Genomic DNA, 20,504 nt, shown 5'->3' on the forward strand with positions numbered 1-20,504 from the left:
AGTTTTCGCAGCTGAACTCAACACCTTTATTATCTTAAAACTATGCTTAATTTAATATATAATGAGTCTAGCTCTGCATTTTTGAGGAACACGACTAAAAGTTTAAGTAAACATGAAAATACCCAAAGACAAAGACAAGGCCAATCGATTAGTTAATTATTAGTTTTTATATACAAAGTAAATACCTTCTACTTTAAAATCCATTTTACATTATTTAAATCGAATCTCCTCACTGAAAGTATGATGCCTTTGAAGTTTGCTTTTGGAATGCAGAAATTACAATGCATGCAATTTTGCTTCACAAATGAACACGTTTGCATAACTTTAATTCTATTTTTAGAAAGTTCCGTTAGGTTTGAAACAAAAACTCTTTTTGGCTGGAAATATTTGGACTATTTGGAGACAATTTGGTTACTTTATGCGTAAATATATTTAGATGTTTTTTTTTTTTATTTTTGGCCTCTGACGGAACTATTGTGCAGTGGTCTTTTGATGTTTATTCCACATCACTACAAAATATATTTTTATAAATTTATTTATTTTATAAAATTTATTTTATATTAAAAATTATTTTATAAATTTACTTTTGACCCCACCTCAGATTTCACAAAGAAAATTTTTCCCTCGATTTGGCAAGGGAAACAGGCATATAAAAATACTTAAAAAATATAAAAAAAATTTATTTATTAAAAAACACTTTAAAAAGTGTTGTTCGTAAATAATGCTATTTAATTTATTTATTAAAATGGTCAAAGTGCAGTGAAAAAGTAATTGCGAACAAAAACTGTGAAAAAAGTGGTCGCTGGAAAACAACTTAAATAGCTGTTTACTGTTACATGCAAACAGCAATTTCTGCCTTCTCCTGGCTTCAAATCATTTTTTCACGGTGATTGATTTTGACAAACAAAGTAAGTCAGCTGTTTGAGCAGCAAGAAACGAAACATTCCTATAGCGAAACGATACCACAACTTTTGAGAAAACCAGAACACGTAAAAACGAAATCGAAACAAAAGACCGACCGCGGTGGTCCGCCGTATCGATTCCTCGTTAAATAAACAAACATTTCTCGATATTGCGCATCCACCCAAGCCGAAATCATAACCCTGCCACTAGGCAGGCACATAGCCAAGTTATACATAAGAATTCTTTTTCCAAACGTATGCACATAAGCATAAGCAAGAAGTCATTATTTAATTACGGAGCGAGTGCAGCCGCTTTCAATTAATTTCAAAATTAATACTGAAGATACAAGTGAAAACGCAACACATGTCGTTGCGGATTCATCTTTATAGCGACCACGCAAATATGATGTGTTTGCCTAGCAGAATGCCGTTACTGTCGCTTATTTTATTTGGCCTTCCGTGGACGTTAACATTAGTTAACTACTCCCCATTCAAGATGGAGGCCGCCCTCGGCCACTCTAATTTCAGTAATCGCCACATTCAACTGCCTTGCTGATCTTCTAGCCTTCTGGATACGCCAGCCCACGACGCCGACACAAATGAGCAGGCAACATATTGACATCGCAACTCGATGAGCGCGATCACCGTCAATTTCCTCCTTGAACATCCGAATTGTCTCCAGGTTACGTTCTTTAACACGATGAAGGTACGGGAGACTTAGCACATTCTGGCTAGCGGTAACGTTTAACAGGTGGAATTTTGCTACTGCCGGTCTCATTTATCGTAGCGTGCTGGGCGAAGGTGATGAGGTGCGTCCCGTACACCCAGATCTCAGTGCTGCTGTCTACTTGCACCTTGGCGGCTCTGTCGTTGATGTTGACAATCGCGTCATCCACGTAGGTGATGAGATCCAGGTTGCTTGGTTGCATTTCACAGTACGCCACGCCGCCAGTGTGGAGCTCCCTGGCACATGAGCTACTCGATGACAGTCGGCAAAAGACGGTGCTGGTAGAAGCTGTGCAATTCTTGACAGTGCGGAAAGTGCGCTATCACACTCTGTGACAACATTGTTGGTGATTCGCAGCATGGCTTGGTGACAAATGGGGAAGATAGTAACTTTTTTGCAAGTAAACTTAACTTTAGAACACTTAATGATGAAGTGCAATGAGTTACTGGACTGTAGGACTTTCACAGACGACACAGACAGGTCCAATATGGGGGTGTTGGTGGCCTCCTCATGCCAAACTGATTTTAAGTCTGCATGGTCGAGAATGTCTGGGCTATCGCTATTAAGTTTGGCAAGTGTTACAGCCAACATTAAATTTTGCAGCTCCATCATGAACATTATATTTCTCGCTAACAGCGTCTCATACAAATGGATGTTGTCAATTTGTGACCGTTTTGTCGGTTAGATAATTAAGTTGACTGCGGAGGTTAGTTTATTAATCTGGTTCTGAACTTTAGTGTTGATTTCTATCTGCCTATTGTTCGCGTCGACTAGTCGCTTTTCTAAGAACCTATTCCTGTCAAGATCGCTAGCGTCTGGCGTGCCGGCTACGACTTTCAGCATAGAACCCAGAAAGTCTAGACTCCTGGCCACCCTGTAGTGCGTGCCCCATGCATCCAACAGATCTCGGACGTGCGCCGAATCCACATTCCGCAAGTGCCTCATCTGTGACGATGGAAGATGTGTTAAAATTTTATTGATATTTTTGTATCTTATGCGGAGGAAATCCACCACTAAAAACATACTTAACTACTGTGTGTGCCGATGGCGTTAAGCTTAAATCTAGTAAAAAATGTTCCAAGTGGCTTGAGAAACGTACAGCATTGAATACGGGCATTGAATATGGGTGAGTCACTTGAGGTTGACCTTATGGACCACCCTCCCTTTAATGAGGACGGTGGTCCCCATGTCAGCTTCAACAGCTATTTATTCGCACAGAGGCGTAAGCTTATTTCAAAATCTTTTGTTGGATTTCACCAACACCTTCTCACCGACTTCAAATACCCTGTTTTGCCGAGAGGCGTTCTCTCTGGCCCTGAGCGCAGTGGTGTCTTCGTGATGCTAACACCAAAGTTGTTGGAGAGCATAGATGCAATTGTGTGCGAATTCAACGATGGTTCGTTGTCGCAGGCCAAGATGATAGGCCCTAAATAAGCTCTATGGGCCGTTATATGTTCGGCAGTCAAGATTTCCCTTTTCTCTTCTGCTCTGAATATGTCTATATTCTTGAATTAACATCGTATACCGTCTTGGGCTCCGGGAATTCCTTTATGGCTCAGCCGTTTTCTGGTTCCGTTGTTGCACCGTTGGTGGTGACTATGAGCCCCAGAAAGTTCATGCGCTTTTCTTAATAAAAACGTGACTTTTCGACAGACACCCTCATGTTTGCTCATATAGGATCTTTAGGACCCAATCTACATGCTTGACATTCGACGCGTCCTGGAGAAGATGATGACATCGTCAACATAAGCATAGCAAAATTTGCCTATTTGATCACGAAGTATGTTATCAATGGTTCTTTGAAAGATGCTGGCGGCGTTCTTAAGGCAGAAAGGCAGTCTCTTGAACTCATACTTCTCCTGTTTACCAAAAAGGATGTCATTTTGGGGTCGCGTTCGTCGAGCGTGATCTGATGGTAGCCGGATTTAAGATCCATGGTCAAGAAATAGTGGGCTTTGCCCAAATTGCCTAGTAGAGATGTTTGGCATAGTGTATTTGTCGGAGATTGTTCTTTCGTTGAGTTTGCGGCTTTGCCGCTTATTTCGGTTACTCGCCCCATCGGTTCACTTTTTATCTACAACCCATATGGGGTTGTTGTAAGCGGAAGTCGATTTTTGGATTATGTCATTCTTAAGGAGATCTTGTATCTAATTATTGACGAAGTCAGCTAGACACATGGGATGGGGGTATAGCTTGGCGTAGATAGGCTCCTCGCTCCCTGTCCTAATTGTGGCAACCACGGAAGTGCTGTGGAACTTGCGAAGGCCTTCTTTCTGCTTCTTAACATTTTTAAAAAAGTCCGTGAAGTTTACGTCGGCGCATGTGTGGAAGGAGATTTTCTCAACTTCCGTTCCCCATTTAAAGCAAAGCGCTGCTCCAGCCTGCAGTAGCAAGTCGAGGCCAATGATCCCATCGAAATTAAGCAAATCTGGTAGATGGAAAAAAGTTGATTTTGCGTTGAATAGCGCGACAAATAACTTTTGGGTGACATTGACACCTTTAACGGTGTGCTAACCGGACGGACGCCACGTAGGTCCTTATGTGGCCTGATGCGCCAGTGTCGATAAGGAATCTCATGTCTAGCCCCGCTACTCTTCGCCTGATGACGGGTAGCAGGTATTTACCCCTAAAAAATTGAGTCGCTCTCTCCGGCGTACGATTCTGCTCCCTGCCCAGCACCCTGAGTGACATGATTCACCCTTTGGTTCTTATTCCTAGCGTTAGTGCGCTCGGACGTGGCTGCAGGCTGCCTAAAGCTTGAAAGCGACGGATCGACTTCCATAGGTTGTGGTGCGCTACCGTGCGTGTTGTGGTGCGCATAGCAGAGGCGCGCCATTCTGTCTGAGCGTGGCCAACTTTTGTTCGATAACGTGAATCGGCCGCATATCGCTGTAAGCGAAAACGTGACGAAGCGCCGGGTCGAATTAAGATAGTTCATCATCTGCGGATTCTGTGACCTTGTTTCTTATGATTATAACAGCCTTGTAATAGCGCGTGGTGCCATAGTGCGGTCTGAAGACGCGGCTGCCCGTCGCCATGAAGCATATTTCTCTTGTACCTCTGCGAATTCGGGTAAGCTCTTGACGGCATCTAATGGCTCGTTACACCCAGCATCGCTTGTTATATCTATATCAGTGTAATTTTCTACTATTGGTGGTACGATACGCGTTCCTGCCATTTGCTGTGATAGCAATACGACTTTGTCATCAAGGGCTGGTATGCTTTGGCTTGTTCTGCTAAGGCAGCAGTAACAGCCGTTTGTACCACCAGTCTGAGTTGATGGTGCTGTATGTCTTGGGGCTGGGACACGGATGCGACTGTCGCAATCGGAGTCTGAGTCACTTGGCTGCTGACGGGGTTCCTATAGCGTCAGAAGGGTGAAGACATGGGCGTCTACGTAGCCAAAGCAATTTAAAGCGAGCCGCTTGAAGGGCAAGGCAACTAAGTTGCAAAATTGAACGGATCGTGTTACAATGAGCGATGGCCCAAAACGAACGAAACAAAGGCAAACGGAAAAAAACTTATGTCCACATGCATTTCATGCTAGGTCAACAAATAACACTCTTATCGTCACCGACTATCTCTCTTCGAGTGCGGACGTCAGTGTCTTTCCAATTCTGTGCGCTTTGCTTGTCGCGTGATTACCATCGCCGTTACATTGATATTTATCATCTTATCTTCTTGATCTTCTTATCAACGCGTACGTGCAAATCCAAAAACATTCAATATCTATAAATTTATTAACCATGGCCCCCGGGCCACTCAATTTGGGGGATAATCGCTTTGCCAGTCTCAGCGTTAGCCCCAAAGCTAAGAAAAAAAGATCCTTTCAGAAATTACAAGTTGATTTCCCAGACCTCCCTGAAACGCAGTGCAAAAATCCGAGATATTTAGTGGTCTCATCAAAAAACTCTCCGAAAACCATATCCGACTATAACTGCTTTGCCGTCCATAGAGCCCTTAAGTATATCAGCAAAGACATCACATCCATCTCTAATCTTCGCGATGGTAACTTGCTGGTTAACTCCAGGGAAGTAAGTGACAAATTTATCAAAGTGACCTCTTTACCTGGCTTATGCGATAACGTGTGCAAGCTCCACAACACTCTTAACTTTGTCAAAGGCACCATTTACGCTCCCTGTCTTATTAACATTCCAGAAAACGAAATTGTTGAGGAACTAAAATCTCAAAATGTACACAGCGTATTTAAATTCACCAAAATGATCGACGGCACCCCCAAACCTTTTGGAAAAATTCTCGTAACGTTTGACCGTTTCACTCTTCCCAGTAAACTAACGGTTTCCTGGCACACAGTTAAGGTGTCAAAATATATACCCAACCCGATGAGATGTAAGTCTTGTCAATTATTAGGCCACACATCAAAGCACTGTAAGAACTCACCCGCCTGTGTATTCTGTGCAAACTGCTCCGGCGAACACCCAGCCTCCTCACCCGAATGCCCACAATATCAAACACAAAACAACTGCTTCACAACAAAACAAGCTAAAAATTCAGTTTCCATGAAGCTCGCAACAAAAACCACACGCTTACCTACTAGACCGTCGCAAACCAAAGCACAGCATCCGTTATGCTTGTCAAAAAATCCCGAAACCCAGACACGATTACAAACACCGACTTGCCCACCAGCTCGACAAAAGTACCATCTCCGCTCTCACCAACGTATCCCACTTCTCGGACGAACTCTTTGAATCTCGAAGAGAATCTTACTTCCTCCCCAAGCACCTCTGCCAAAACTGATTTCTCTTACTTAAGAACAACAAGTAAACTGAAAACATGCATTGGCGGAAGCAAATGGGGAAGTAGATGTCTGTACGAAAACGAGAAGCATACAGAAAAATGCGGTGTGCATAAGTATTGGTGTATGCGGACTAGAACAACTGTCATAATTGTGTTGGTATTGCATGTAAAGTCAAGAACTACGCATAATTCTGATTTTGTGAAGAAGAGATCAGTCAGTCAGTTTTCGATCGTTACGCATAACAGACATGCCTCGCTAAAGCGCCAGAAAACGTCGCGCGAACCATAACGAGAGTAGTGAAGAGGAAGAAGGGCATCCTGATGACTCTTCGACAAATATAATTGTTATTTCCACAATTTTTCTTATAACACCTCAGCCAAACAAGACATTGGTGTTCTTATTAAAAGGAATGTCCCACATACATACCGTAACATTAACTCCAGTATACTCTGCTCCGCACTGCAGCTTAATCTTGAACAGGTCATTAATATTGTTAATGCGTACATCCCACCAAGTCAAATCTTTTCATCGTCTGACATATCAGAGATTCTACAAAATCTTAATGGATCCACAATACTCCTGGGTGACCTAAACTCATGGAGTCCTTTATGGGGTTCACCGCGCACAAATACAAGGGGTAAAAAAATTTAAGGCGTAATTCTTGAAAACAGCCTAATTGTTCTTAACGACGGTTCCCCGACTCACCTTTCAACTTACAACACGTTCACTCACATCTATATCTTACTGACATCTCCACAGATAGCCCATATGTGCAGCTGGTCTATATCAGATAATCTCCATGGAAGTGACCACTTTCCCATAACCATCCACATAAACACACCTACCCGTCCCGATAATACTGTACCCCTGCCTAAATACAAGACAGACCTAGAAAACTGGAAACGCTTTAATGAAAGTTGCAAAAAATCAGCAGCATATTGGAGTGACGGTTGCCTAAATCAGCAAGTCGCACAAATGACGAAAGTCATACGAGCAGCTGCGAACTGTAGCATTCCCCAAACGAAAAGTGTGATCCACAAAGCCAAAGTGCCATGGTGGAACGCGAACCTTGAACAGCTTAGGGACCAAAAGAAACGCTTGTTCTCGTCCTACAAAGCCAATATGGATGATACAAACCTTATCAGATACAAAAAAGCAAACACCCCTTTCAAAAAAGCTGTACTTTCGGCTAAGCGTACCTCCCTTGAAAAATTTACTTCCAAAATCTCGGTATCTTTCAGAGCCCTATGCCATCGACTCACTTTCCCCATCGGCTACATCCTTAGATTCCAAATTCACATTGCTTGAAATAGAAAATTCAGTAGCAAAAGCAAAAGGGAAAAGCCCTGGGGCCGACAGAGTATCATACCCTATGCTCAAAAACCCCACCTAAAAACAAAACTTTTGGACATCTTTAATCAAATATTAAACACAGGAAAATACCCACATACATGGAGATCGGCTACCGTTATCCCTATCTCAAAACCAAACACACCTCCTTCCGATATTAACAGCTACCGTCTAATTTCTCTGTTATCCTGTCTGGGAAAAACACTATAAAAAATAATAGCACAAAGACTTATCTGGTTCATTAAACGCCACAACCTAATTTCCCATAATCAAGTTGCCTTCAAAAGAAATCATAGCACGATGGACGCGTTATTGCGTATCCAACACTTCGCGTCGAACGCTCTTTCGACCAAAAATCACGTCTCTATCTTGGCGACGGATTTTGAAAGAGCCTTCGATCGCGTGGGGATTCACGCCGTACTATGCAGACTCGAGCGCTGGGGCATTGGTCCAAAGCTTTATAACCTAATTATAGCCTTCATGACCAATCGGTCATTCAGAACTCCCACATTTTACACAATGGAATCCCGCAGGGTTCGCCACTTTCGGTGGTTTTATTTATGATAGCTAGAAGATATAAATGACATTGTAACTCGGCATAAAGATATTTACATCTCACTATACGCAATAATCTTTACAAAAATAAAAAATATTATCACAGTTAGAGAAAAATTCTTAGAAATATTGCAAGAAATTAACTTGTGGGGAGCAACCTCTGGGGCCTCTCTTGCCATTGAAAAATGCCAAATTTTCCATATCTGTCGGAAACAACGTTGCAACATTTCCGACATTATCTTTAACAGCCGCACAATAAAAGATGTTAACTTTTTAAAAATCTTGGGGATTCCAAACTACTTTTTAAACAGCACTGTCAGACTTTAAGAAAACAACTGGAAACTAGATTTAACATTATTATATTTCTATAATCTAAATATTCTTACATACATATTAAGAATTTCATAGATATTACGCGAGCATTAATGCTATCTAAAATTGACTACGGACTGCCAATCTTCGGTTTGTGTGCTAAATCACACTTAACAAAGCTACAAGCCCCATATCACGGATCGGTCCGTCGCGCCATTCACGCATTTCCCACATCTCCAGTAGCGTGCACATTGACAGAATCGGGTCTTCCGAGTATCCAATCACGCGTAGAAGAAACTACATTGATGCTTATCCCGAAGCTGTACTCCACGTCCAACTGCCTGCTAACCAAAGACTTCGGAGCCATATTTAAACAAAAACGGAAATTTAAGTGCATATCCAATCTAAGACGTTGCGCCAACTACATCAAGCTACTTGACCTTCCCCTCCCTAAGCCCAGGAGGCCCTTCAAATCGCCAGCACTTTGGGGTTCCAAACAGCCTAACATAAACCTTCAAATATACAATGCTGCCAAAAAGAATACAGGTCGCCTAGAATACCAAAAACGTTTTATGAGCGCACAAAAAGATCTTGGTGTGAAAAACTGGATCTACACCGATGGTTCTAAAGTCACCGGCGCAACCACTTTTTACGGTTGTTGACTGTAACCGAAAAATAATTGCAGGAGGTAGGCTTCCGTCATACAACTCCATATTCACAGCCGAAGCTTTCGCCATTCTCAAAGCATGCCAATTCGCTTTCAAAAACGCTGGTAAATCTGTTATCTGCACAGACAGCCTCTCCTCTCTCTCCGCTATACGCAACTAGAACCATAATGACCCCACAACACAAGAAGTTAGGCACATCCTAAGTTCTCATCCAACGAAAATCACCTTACTCTGGGTTCCCAGTCATCAAGGTATCCATGGGAATGAACTTGCTGACAAAGCCGCCCAAGAGATGAGGCTTACACCATCAATCCTTTTCACTCCGTTTAACTCCAAGGACTTCAAAAGTCGAATCAAGCTATTCCTCAAAGAAAAGAAACTCTCCGAATGTGCACTCTTCATACACAGGTACCAGTCTATTAATCCGAATTGCATCATGTTCAAGCCACCAACGAACGTACTGTGAGGAGTCTTAAAACTTCCCACAAATCTCGTGTAGGGGAGCGGCCTAGCAAAAGCCGCGATGAAGGGCAAAGCGAAAAGACCGTGAATTAACGGTACCGCACTGGACCTTAGACTCCAGCTGGACAAGGGCGAAGAGGTCGAACGGTAACGGTGCGTGCACAAAAAGGACGCACCGTGAACTAACGGTACCGCTTTGGACCTTGGACTCCAGCGAGTCAAGGGCAGACAGGTCAAACGGTAACGGTGCGTGAGCAAAGAGGACGCACCGAGAATCAACGGCACAATACTTGGACCTTGTACCCGAGCGGGCCGTGCGCAAAAAGGGAAATAACGGGATCCCTGCGGCCTATAAAGTGTAGGCGAGCACAGATGCGGGACAGTTAGTGAGACAGCGAGATCGCGTACGGAGGAAGGCCGAGCGTCGGAGTGTTAACGGAAGGATCTCGGAAGTGTGAACGCGCGGTCAAGCTGGAAGGAAAGGAGCAGTGCAAGCATCGGGCGGCATGAAGCCCGAAGGACTCAGAAGGAGGAATCACCACAAGCAAGTGGAGATCCTGGGAGTGGAGAAGAAGGATCTGACGTGTCGTAAGGATCATTGGAGTCAGTGGCCAGCAAAGGTGGTCCCAGGACGAGCCTAAGCGTTGCCTAAATTCGTTCCGGCCAGCAGAAGGACCTTCAGAAAGGAAGGCAAGAACCTGACGTGTCCGTAAGGGTCAGCGGAGTCAGTGGTCGGTACAGGTGGTCCCAGGACGAGCGTTGCCTCGCCCAAGGACGATACACCCTACCCCCATAACATCCTAAACCCAGACCGTCCGGCGGGTGGTCTTCCAGAGGAGACGACAGCGACGTAGCGGGTTCGAGAAGGACAGTGGAGTCAGTGGTCGGCAAAGGTGGTCCCAGGACGAGCGTTGCCTCGCCCAAGGACGATACACCGTGCCCCATAACATCCTAGTCCCGGCCGGGCCGACTCGTCGTCCACGTCAAGGAGCAAGCAGTACCACGGAGGCAAGGCGTTGCAGGAGAAACGCCGCAGGAGTAGTGAGATCTCCAAAGAAATAATATAAGAAACAGCAGAATAAACGACTATATTAAAAACCCATTGCTTTTCCTTGGTCAAGCAATTGGGCAATCATACAAATCATAAATTTGGTGGGACAAACGCACAAACTCTCTGAGCTAGCCGCTGCAATCCGTAGCGAGCGAAATAAGAAAATCAGTTCGTTACATCTGGCGCCCAAGCGTGATTGTCCGGACAAAAGGAAAACAGAGCAAGATGGGGAAGTCGTGACTGTACAGCTTAAAGAAAGATGATTTTCCCGCCATAGCAAGAGCACTCGGGATAAAGCTGGAAGGTTTGGTCGAGGAAATGCGGAAGACGTTGTCAAAATTCATCGACCAAACCGCAGATGATCCTGGAGGAGTATGGAAGGAGACCGGCCGTAGAGGTGAAAGTCACAGGCGTAGAAGGCCTGGTGAGGAGCCTCGACTTCGCTAGCATGGCGGAGGCCAGCGGAAGCAGATCTGAGAGGCAAGGAATCGGACAGGAACGCCGAGATAGCAGCCGCGAAAGAAGGGAGCGGCGGGAAGCCAGCCGTGATAGGCGGGAGACCGCAAGGGCAGCACCGCAGGACTACGCAAAGGTGGCGAAACAAGTGCGAGAGTGGAGTTTCCGTTACGACGGGAACGAGAAGCCGCTGGACTTCCTGGAATAGGTGGAATGGTCAGCAATGACATATGGACTCGACATCAACCAGATCCCAAGAGCGATGCCAGAACTACTAACGGGCAGGGCCCTGAAGTGGTTTATTGCCAACCACAAGTTCTGGGAGACATGGGTCTAGTTCATACAAAGCTTCCAGGAATTTTTCCTGCCTAGAGGGTTCATGACAAAGCTGGCGGACCAGGTCAGGCAGAGGAAGCAGCGACACGGCGAAAACTTTAAGGACTACATGGTGGACATGCAGACCCTGATGCGGCCCTTAGGAATGTCGCAGAAGGAGACGCTGGCAAGAATAAGGGAAAACAGCACGCCAGCCTTACGCATGTTTATACGCCCATATAAGTGCCGACATCTGGATGCCCTGATGGCTCTGGCCAACGAGTTCGAAGACACCCAAAGGGAACGGTTCGGTCTAGAGCGGAATTATAGGGCCCGCCACCAGCGAGAATTTCCGAGGGGAGATCAGAACGCGGTGTGCAGAAGGTGCCAGGATGACACCGCAGGCCCGTCGAGGAACAACAACAACAGAAGAGACCCAGTGCGGCGCGGTTTTGTGCCAAACCCAGCACAAGCCTGCCACAGATGCGGTGGTCAGGGCCACTGGTCTCAGGCGTGCAGGAACCGGCCGATCAATTTTTGCTGGACCTGCGGGAGAATCGGTCCAAGGACTTCGGAATGCTGCCACAGATCGGGAAACGCCTTGCGACCCCAGCCTCAAAGGGGCAACCAGGGTTCGCAAGATGCAGCCCCTCAAAATTAATGGGCAATCTGTAGGCGGAAGAAAGGCAACTGTCCGCCACAGTGCTCATAGACCTCGTAGAGATAAAGGCCACGGTGGACACTGGAGCCACGGCCAGCTTTATTAGCGAGGAGCTGGCGGACAGGTTGGAGGCGGCAGGAGAGGTCTTACCTACGAGAAGAGAAGTGAGAATGGCAGATGGACGATACGAAGATGTCACATCGATGATCGAAGTCGACATAGGACTCGGCGAGAGGACCGTTCGGATGCAACTGCTGATCCCACACAACATAATCGACGCACTGGTATTGGGTTGGGATTTCCTAACAAGAGTGGGAGCACGTGTGGAGTGCACCGGACTGACCATAACAATACCAGTGTGCTCAACGGGACAAAGCAGGCCAAAGGAAAAGCTTTCAGTGGCAGTCGTGGAGAGGGCTGACTTCTCAGAGGAGGACGTGGACGAATTCCTGAGGTCGGAGTTAACCAGTTTAGAAAACGTTCAAGAAACGTCAACCGTGGCACCGAATAACGATGAAGGACGATCAACCAGTCAAGCAGCGGTACTACCCAAAAAACCCAAAGATGCAAGGAGATCAACGCCAAGGTCGGCGAGCTGCTGGAAAAAGGATGTATCAAGCCGTCTAGAAGCCCGTACAGCTCACCGATAGTAATGGTGGGAAAGAAAACTGGGCAATGGAGATTGTGTGTGGATTTCCGGCAGATAAACGCAAGGTCCGTAAAGGATGCATACCCGATGCCGATGATAAATTACATCCTGGACCAGCTAAAGGAGGTGAAGTACATAAGCAGTCTGGACCTAAAGGACGGATACTGGCAAATTCCGTTGGAAGAAAGGAGCCGGCAGTACACGCCGCTTACGGTGCCGGGAAAGGGCCTGTTCCAATGGAAAGTGCTGCCATTCGGACTGCACTCAGCGTCGGCAACGTTTCAACGGGCATTGGATCAACTAATAGGGCCCGAAATGATGCCGCACGCGTTCGCATATCAGGACGACATCATAGTGATCGGACGGACGCTGCAGGAACACATGCGCAACTTGAAGGAGGTGTTCCAGAGGCTACGGGCGGCGAACCTGAAAGTAAATGCGGATAAGTGCAGATTCTTTAGGAAGGAGCTACAATACTTGGGTCGACGCTTCGTGCCCGATTTTGCGACGCTGGTACAGCCTTTGAATGCGCTTCTGAAGAAGCAGGCAAAATGGGAATGGGAAGACGCCCACCAAGCCGCATTCGAGGCCGTCAAGGCCAGACTGGTCGCCGACCCGATTCTGGCGCGCCCCGACTTTACGAAAACGTTTGTGTTACAGACGGAAGCCAGCTGAACATCGTCGCCGACGCGCTTTCAACACAACCACTGCAGGAGAGCAGCAGGGATGTAGGTGGTTGGAGGAGATGCGAAGAAAAGTGAAGCAGAAGCCAGAAAAATTTCCGGACTATTTGGAGGAAGACGGCAAGCTGTACCGGCACATACTGCATCGGGCGGGCAACGAGGAGGTGGCATCGTGGAAGATGTGTGTACCGATCGGGCAGAGACAGCGCGTCATGACCGAAAACCACGACATGTTAACTGCGGGACACTTGGGAATACGCAAGACGATTGCCAGGATTGCAGCCCGGTATCATTGGCCGGGAATGCATGGAGACGTAAGGAAGTACGTGCGAAACTGCGAGAGCTGCATGAAGTACAAGCTCAACGGGACAGTCAGCTACAGGCGGCCGGGAAGATGTTAACACAGGTGCCGGAAGAACCATGGGCAATCGTGTGCGCAGATTTCGTGGGCCCTTTGCCACGATCGAAGCATGGGAATTCGATGCTGCTGGTCCTGGTGGACAGATTTTCAAAGTGGACCGAGATCGTCCCTATGAGAAGGGCGACCACTGAGACGCTGCGAAAAGCCGTTCGAAAGCGGATAGTGGCCAGTTACGGAGTGCCCAAAGTGATGATCACAGACAACGACGTGCAGTTCACAAGTAGGGCGTTTAGGAAGTTTCTGGAGGAGCTGGGGGTACGATACCAGCTCACGGCTCCATATACTCCGCAAGAGAACCCTACTTAAAGGGGCAACAGAACCGTCAAAACAATGATCGCGCAATTCACAGGTGCCGATCAGAGGACATAGGACGAGCACTGGCCGGAGCTGCAGCACACAACAACACAAGTGTGGCGGAGACCACAGGATACTCGCCGGCGTTCATAACGCAGGAAAGGGAGCCGAGGCTGCCCAACTCGTTGTTTGACGAAAAAAACGACCGGGACCGGAAAGTGCATCCAGACACCGGCGAAAAACGCGGAAAAATTGAAAGAAATCTTGGAACTGGTGCGGAGAAACATGGAGAAGGCGGCACAGGATCAGGCACGACACTTTAATCTCAGAAGACGGCCGTGGAAACCCAAGGTGCGGGACACAGTATGGGCCAAAGAGCACCACCTGTCAAAGGCAGCCGAAGGTTTCGCGGCAAAATTGGCCCCAAGATTTGACGGGTACACGATAAAGAAATTCACGTCACAAACACAACTCAAATCATTGGGGAGGAAAGGGGGAAGACGATACAAGGTATCGATACGGAGCAGAAGTCAACAACACACACACGCACACACACACACAGGGCCGTCAGATCGCGAGAGCGGGACAGGGAGGGTACGCAGCCAAGAACCGTTAACGGTTAACACACACACACAGCTGCGAATTCCGTGGGAGGCGAGTATACGGACGAGAAAAGCTCCGTTACCGCTACGGGCCCACGGTATAACGGCACAAGGAGCAGAAGCAAAACCGAGGTTTCGTCGCGGAGAGCGCGGCTCGAGCTGGTCTTTTCAATTTGAGATCACCATGGCAGCACACGTTTTTCGCGCCCGGGGAGTACGAGAGACCGGCGCCGGGGAACAGCCCGAGGCGATATGGAGTAGGGATTCCGATTCCTACCTCCAGCTCCTGGCGTCACAACTGGTGTCGCGATCTCCATCCCCGGGAAGTGTGGAGGACCCGGAGGAAATTCTGGACGCCGCAGACCGAGGATCCGGTGGACATGAGACGATTCATGGAGGCGCGAGTCGCCACCCTGCGGCGGTTCCAGCAGATGGTGGATGCGCGAAAGGTCGCCGACGCCAAGGCCGCATGGCAGGAGCGTTTGGCTCGGCTGCAAGAGGAAGAGGAAGAGGCCGTTGCCGTTGACGCCGCCTCCACGACAGCCGCCGCCGCCGACGCAGTCACCGCCACGGATGACGGCGACGCAGTCACCGCCACCGACACCACCACGGATGACGCCGGCGCAGGCGCCGCTACTGACACCGCCGCGGAAGACGAAAGACGCTGGAAGACAGCAGGGGAAATGCCCAAGGTATGACAGACAACAGGCGTGGGAGATTCCACAGGCACACGTCGGCCAGGTGGTCCGCACGATCGAGATGGGTGGGCGTCTGTGGCACCAACAGTAGGTGACGTGGACGTGGCCCGCATCGATGGAGACCGAGGACGCGCCGGAAGCCCGTGTTTGGGAAGAGGCGGAAGCGATCGGCTGGAGAACGCCGGACCAGGAGTCACGCGATCCGCGATTACGCGCCCGAGCAGATGGTAAGAGGCCGGAGAAGGAGGTCCCGAGGGAGGATAGCCCGGGAGAAGCAAACCCGGAGAAGAGGGAGTGGAGCTGGCCTGCACCAGGTGAGGCGCCGCCACCACCAAGGCTGTTGAGGCAGACGTCGTGCCCGGAAGCGCGGCAACCGCCACCGCGCCCATGCCACTGCAGGCAGGCGTCGCTGGACGGGCAGAGATGGAGGGAGGTGCCAACGGAAGACTGGCCGCTCCGGGTGGCCGAGGAAGCGGCTCGACAAGGGGAACGGCAGCGAAGAGTGCACTGGGCCAAGTTATTCGAGCTTGGCGGGCAGCGCTACCGCCTTAAGGTACGGAGGGGAGGTAAGGGTCGCAGTCGCTGAATAAAGAACGCCGGACGGCAATAACAAACCGTATGTCCGGGTTTTTATAAACAAACACTGGCACAATAACAGTCAAATAAATGGTTGCGGGTATCATCCGCAGCAGCCGTGGTAGCGCGCGAGGGGGTGACGCGGGCCTGCATACGACGCGGAGCGGCTGCAGGCGCGTGACGAGGAGGCACTCGCAGACGCAAGCGGACCTCAGTTGGAAACGCAGGCGGGCCGGAGCACGAAGGGGCATACATGTGTTGAAGGAGCTGGAAGCAAGAGAGGATTCGTTAATATGGCGATACGCAAGAAAACGTTAGACTTACCTTTCATTGAGCTGCTACACCGAAGCACGTGAGAAAAGAATTGGGATGGGAGGGCCCCGATAGCGACAATCGGTCGATAGTATAATCGATAGTATGCTCGTATGCGGCCACACTGGAGGTAGCGATCGGCACGAGATGGCAACGCCTGAATATCGACAGTGGCAAAGACGCGTACCGATATCGATAACAAGAGTTCGGCGATGTGGCCAGGTGGAAAAATGGATGAGCGGTGAATGAAAGGCGGGAAAATTTGAATGTCGAAGGGATGGAGCAAGATAGACAGCAGCACCGGATAGAAGGAACAAGGAAGCTGCCTATACGAAGGGACACCGGGGCGGAGGACCGCCGGGACCATCAGTTTTTAAAAACTTCCGAAGGAAGGGGGAGATGTGAGGAGTCTTAAAACTCCCCACAAATCTCGTGTAGGGGAGCGGCCTAGCAACAGCCGCGATGAAGGGCAAAGCGGAAAGACCGTGAATTAACGGTACCGCACTGGACCTTAGACTCCAGCTGGACAAGGGCGAAGAGGTCGAACGGTAACGGTGCGTGCACAAAAAGGACGCACCGTGAACTAACGGTACCGCTTTGGACCTTGGACTCCAGCGAGTCAAGGGCAGACAGGTCAAACGGTAACGGTGCGTGAGCAAAGAGGACGCACCGAGAATCAACGGCGCAATACTTGAACCTTGTACCCGAGCTGGCCGTGCGCAAAAAGGGAAATAACGGGATCCCTGCGGCCTATAAAGTGTAGGCGAGCACAGATGCGGGACAGTTAGTGAGACAGCGAGATCGCGTACGGAGGAAGGCCGAGCGTCGGAGTGTTAACGGAAGGATCTCGGAAGTGTGAACGCGCGGTCAAGCTGGAAGGAAAGGAGCAGTGCAAGCATCGGGCGGCATGAAGCCCGAAGGACTCAGAAGGAGGAATCACCACAAGCAAGTGGAGATCCTGGGAGTGGAGAAGAAGGATCTGAAGTGTCGTAAGGATCATTGGAGTCAGTGGCCAGCAAAGGTGGTCCCAGGACGAGCCTAAGCGTTGCCTAAATTCGTTCCGGCCAGCAGAAGGACCTTCAGAAAGGAAGGCAAGAACCTGACGTGTCCGTAAGGGTCAGCGGAGTCAGTGGTCGGTACAGGTGGTCCCAGGACGAGCGTTGCCTCGCCCAAGGACGATACACCCTACCCCCATAACATCCTAAACCCAGACCGTCCGGCGGGTGGTCTTCCAGAGGAGACGACAGCGACGTAGCGGGTTCGAGAAGGACAGTGGAGTCAGTGGTCGGCAAAGGTGGTCCCAGGACGAGCGTTGCCTCGCAAGGCGTTGCAGGAGAAACGCCGCAGGAGTAGTGAGATCTCCAAAGAAATAATATAAGAAACAGCAGAATAAACGACTATACTACCTTCAAAACTACGCGTTCAATTATATTTACTTATTTAGATTATATTTTAATTGATGCTGAATTGGTCCCGCTACCTGCGCTGCAGTCTCCACTGTCCAGATAGCTTGCGCGCTGATCTGGCTATAGGTCGCTGCCCGAAGAGCTCCAGCGGCTTGGTGTACGATGGCCTTTTTATTGTTTTGACGTTACTGCGCTTAATCACTGTTGTACTTTGCACAGCACTTATCTATGCATTTAGCACTTGATGTTTGTCTCTGCGGCCTTCTTAATGTTGCTGTATTTTGTTTATTAACTTGCTTCTGTTTGAAGCCAGGTGGGTAACGACTTTTAGTTATAGTTAATCACTGGAGTGACTATAATGATTAGGTAATTATGTTTGACGTTTAACGTCCCAATAAAAAGACGGAGCAATTTTTTGTCATTATTTATTTCAGAGCGAGTGCTGCCGCTTTCAAATGCAAAATTCAAATTGCATAACGCCATACGATACAGGCAGCAGCTCTTTTCTACGCATACAGTGACAGCCGACCACTCGTATTCTCATGCATTGTAAACTTGACAAAATATGCCCTTCACTTTACAATTTCTCTTTATTAATTAATCAAAAAATCTTCTTTTTCATTGCCTTAACGTTAACGTTATTTAAATAAAGCTTAGAATTAATAGACGAATCTATCTACGTAATATCACAAAATAAATTTCAAAAATGACTGTATAATAGGCATTGAGTATTCAGCTTGCGAAGTGTTAAAAGTAAGAAAAGAAATCCATTTTTTATTAATCAGGTCGAATTTCTTTTTATTTATTTTATAAAAATATTTAAAATATTTATACTTTAAATATTTTATTTTTTGGATAATTTATGTTTTAAATTACAAAAGTAATAATAACATTTCCAGGTCACAACTTTATTTTATTTACAAGTTGAAATATGTATTAACTTATAGTAATGCGGTAAAAGGAACTGCTCACAGTACCCAGTTGACACGAAATTGGCCAAAACTCCAAATACGGACATAAATGTGTAAATTCGTTTCTTGGATCAAAATTGATTTCGGACCGAAAATCGTCTTCTAGCACAAGTACGCACTAGAGGGGTGCCATTTCTTTGTTTGCAATTAGAGTATCCATTCATTTTACTACGTTATCAGAATACATGCCATTCGACTTTTAGACGTCCAATCAAAATGAACTCACTTATGTGTTCAAAGGTTGAATGAAGCCAATGAATTTTTAATGGTAATTCAGAGTGCTCAGAGTTCTTTATGTAAACATTGGTTAAAATGAGTTCGGTGGTAAGTCTAAGTTTGTGTTTTATTATGTTTATGTGTATTATTATGTGAATATATTTTATATGTAAATGATGCAGAAGGAAAGCAGATGAAAGATTTTGTGGCCTGCACGATCTGTTAATGTGTTTATAAATTTTCCGGCAACACTTCTAATTTAGTTAAACATAACAGCTATATAATATGCTGCCTAAATAACCAAGCTATAATCAATGTTAATTCTGAAACAAAAAAGGAAGCCACCACAATTGCTACGAATGCTTTCGGCGACATCAGATGTGACTGTTTATTTATTTTTTTCATCTAGTTGAGTTAAATTCCGAGTTAGTCCAAGTATCAATAAGTTTGTCCCTTAGACATATTTCTTCTGTCTCGGCTTTTGTGGAACCAAACTGGCAATTTTAGTTGCTGACGCAGCCGTAGTATAATTTTCCCACTGTTTCGCCTTTGTCAGGAGATATTTTTCTAAAATATATTCAACTATAGCAGCCGGTAGTGCGTATGCAACCGTCTGCAGTTGCGTTGCACCCAAGTGTAATAATTTCACTGTCTTCTGAGTTGACGCCTTCCACCAGTAGATATATGTTAAAAGCTCGGAGCCACTTCTAGCATTCATCTCGGAGTAACGCCTTGTCCACATTCTCACAAAAGAATGGTTGAACTACGCTCTCCGCCATCACAAATAACCGTTATGTCTGAAAAAACAAAGCTTAATTTAATGGTTTTTGTCAAGCCATTTGTATTTTAATTATATTCTTTTCCTCTTTGCTCAAACCCACTATATCATCGCAAAATGATAATTGGCTTTCTATACTACCACAGATTGCCTTTCTGTCTCAGTACTCGATCGCTGACCACTGTCAGACAAAATACGTTTGTCGAAGAGTCATCAGGATGCCCATTTGCCAACTGTCTCTTAAAAGTCCAAACTTCTAAGTGGCTAACCGGTTTTTGCTAAATATGTAATGGGACTTTCAGAAAAATTCCTCAATCTAGTGAACACGTGTTCATCGGTGCGACGCAGCTGCAGTCTGTCAGCTATTTTCAAAATAAAATTGTACTTTGAAGTGGTCAAACGTTTGCTATTGTGCTCTGATTAAATTAATTTAAAATGGATTTTAATGTTAAAGGAATTGTTTTTTATGGTTTTATTTATAATAAACTTGCATGACATTTTGTCCTGTGAAAACATTTTGATCGAACTAATAATTTTGTGAACGTCTTTTCTGTGTTTAGCTAAAGTTTTAGTTATGTTCCCCCCAAAACACCCCAATTTACGTATAATCCTTGTTTTCTTTACTGTTTTAAGATAATAAAATCCTTGAGTCTTGCTGCCGTAAGTTGCCGTTTTGTGTA

This window comes from Drosophila simulans, unplaced genomic scaffold (genome assembly GCF_016746395.2).
Source record: "Drosophila simulans strain w501 unplaced genomic scaffold, Prin_Dsim_3.1 Segkk87_quiver_pilon, whole genome shotgun sequence".
Classification (NCBI taxonomy): Eukaryota; Metazoa; Arthropoda; class Insecta; order Diptera; family Drosophilidae; genus Drosophila; species Drosophila simulans.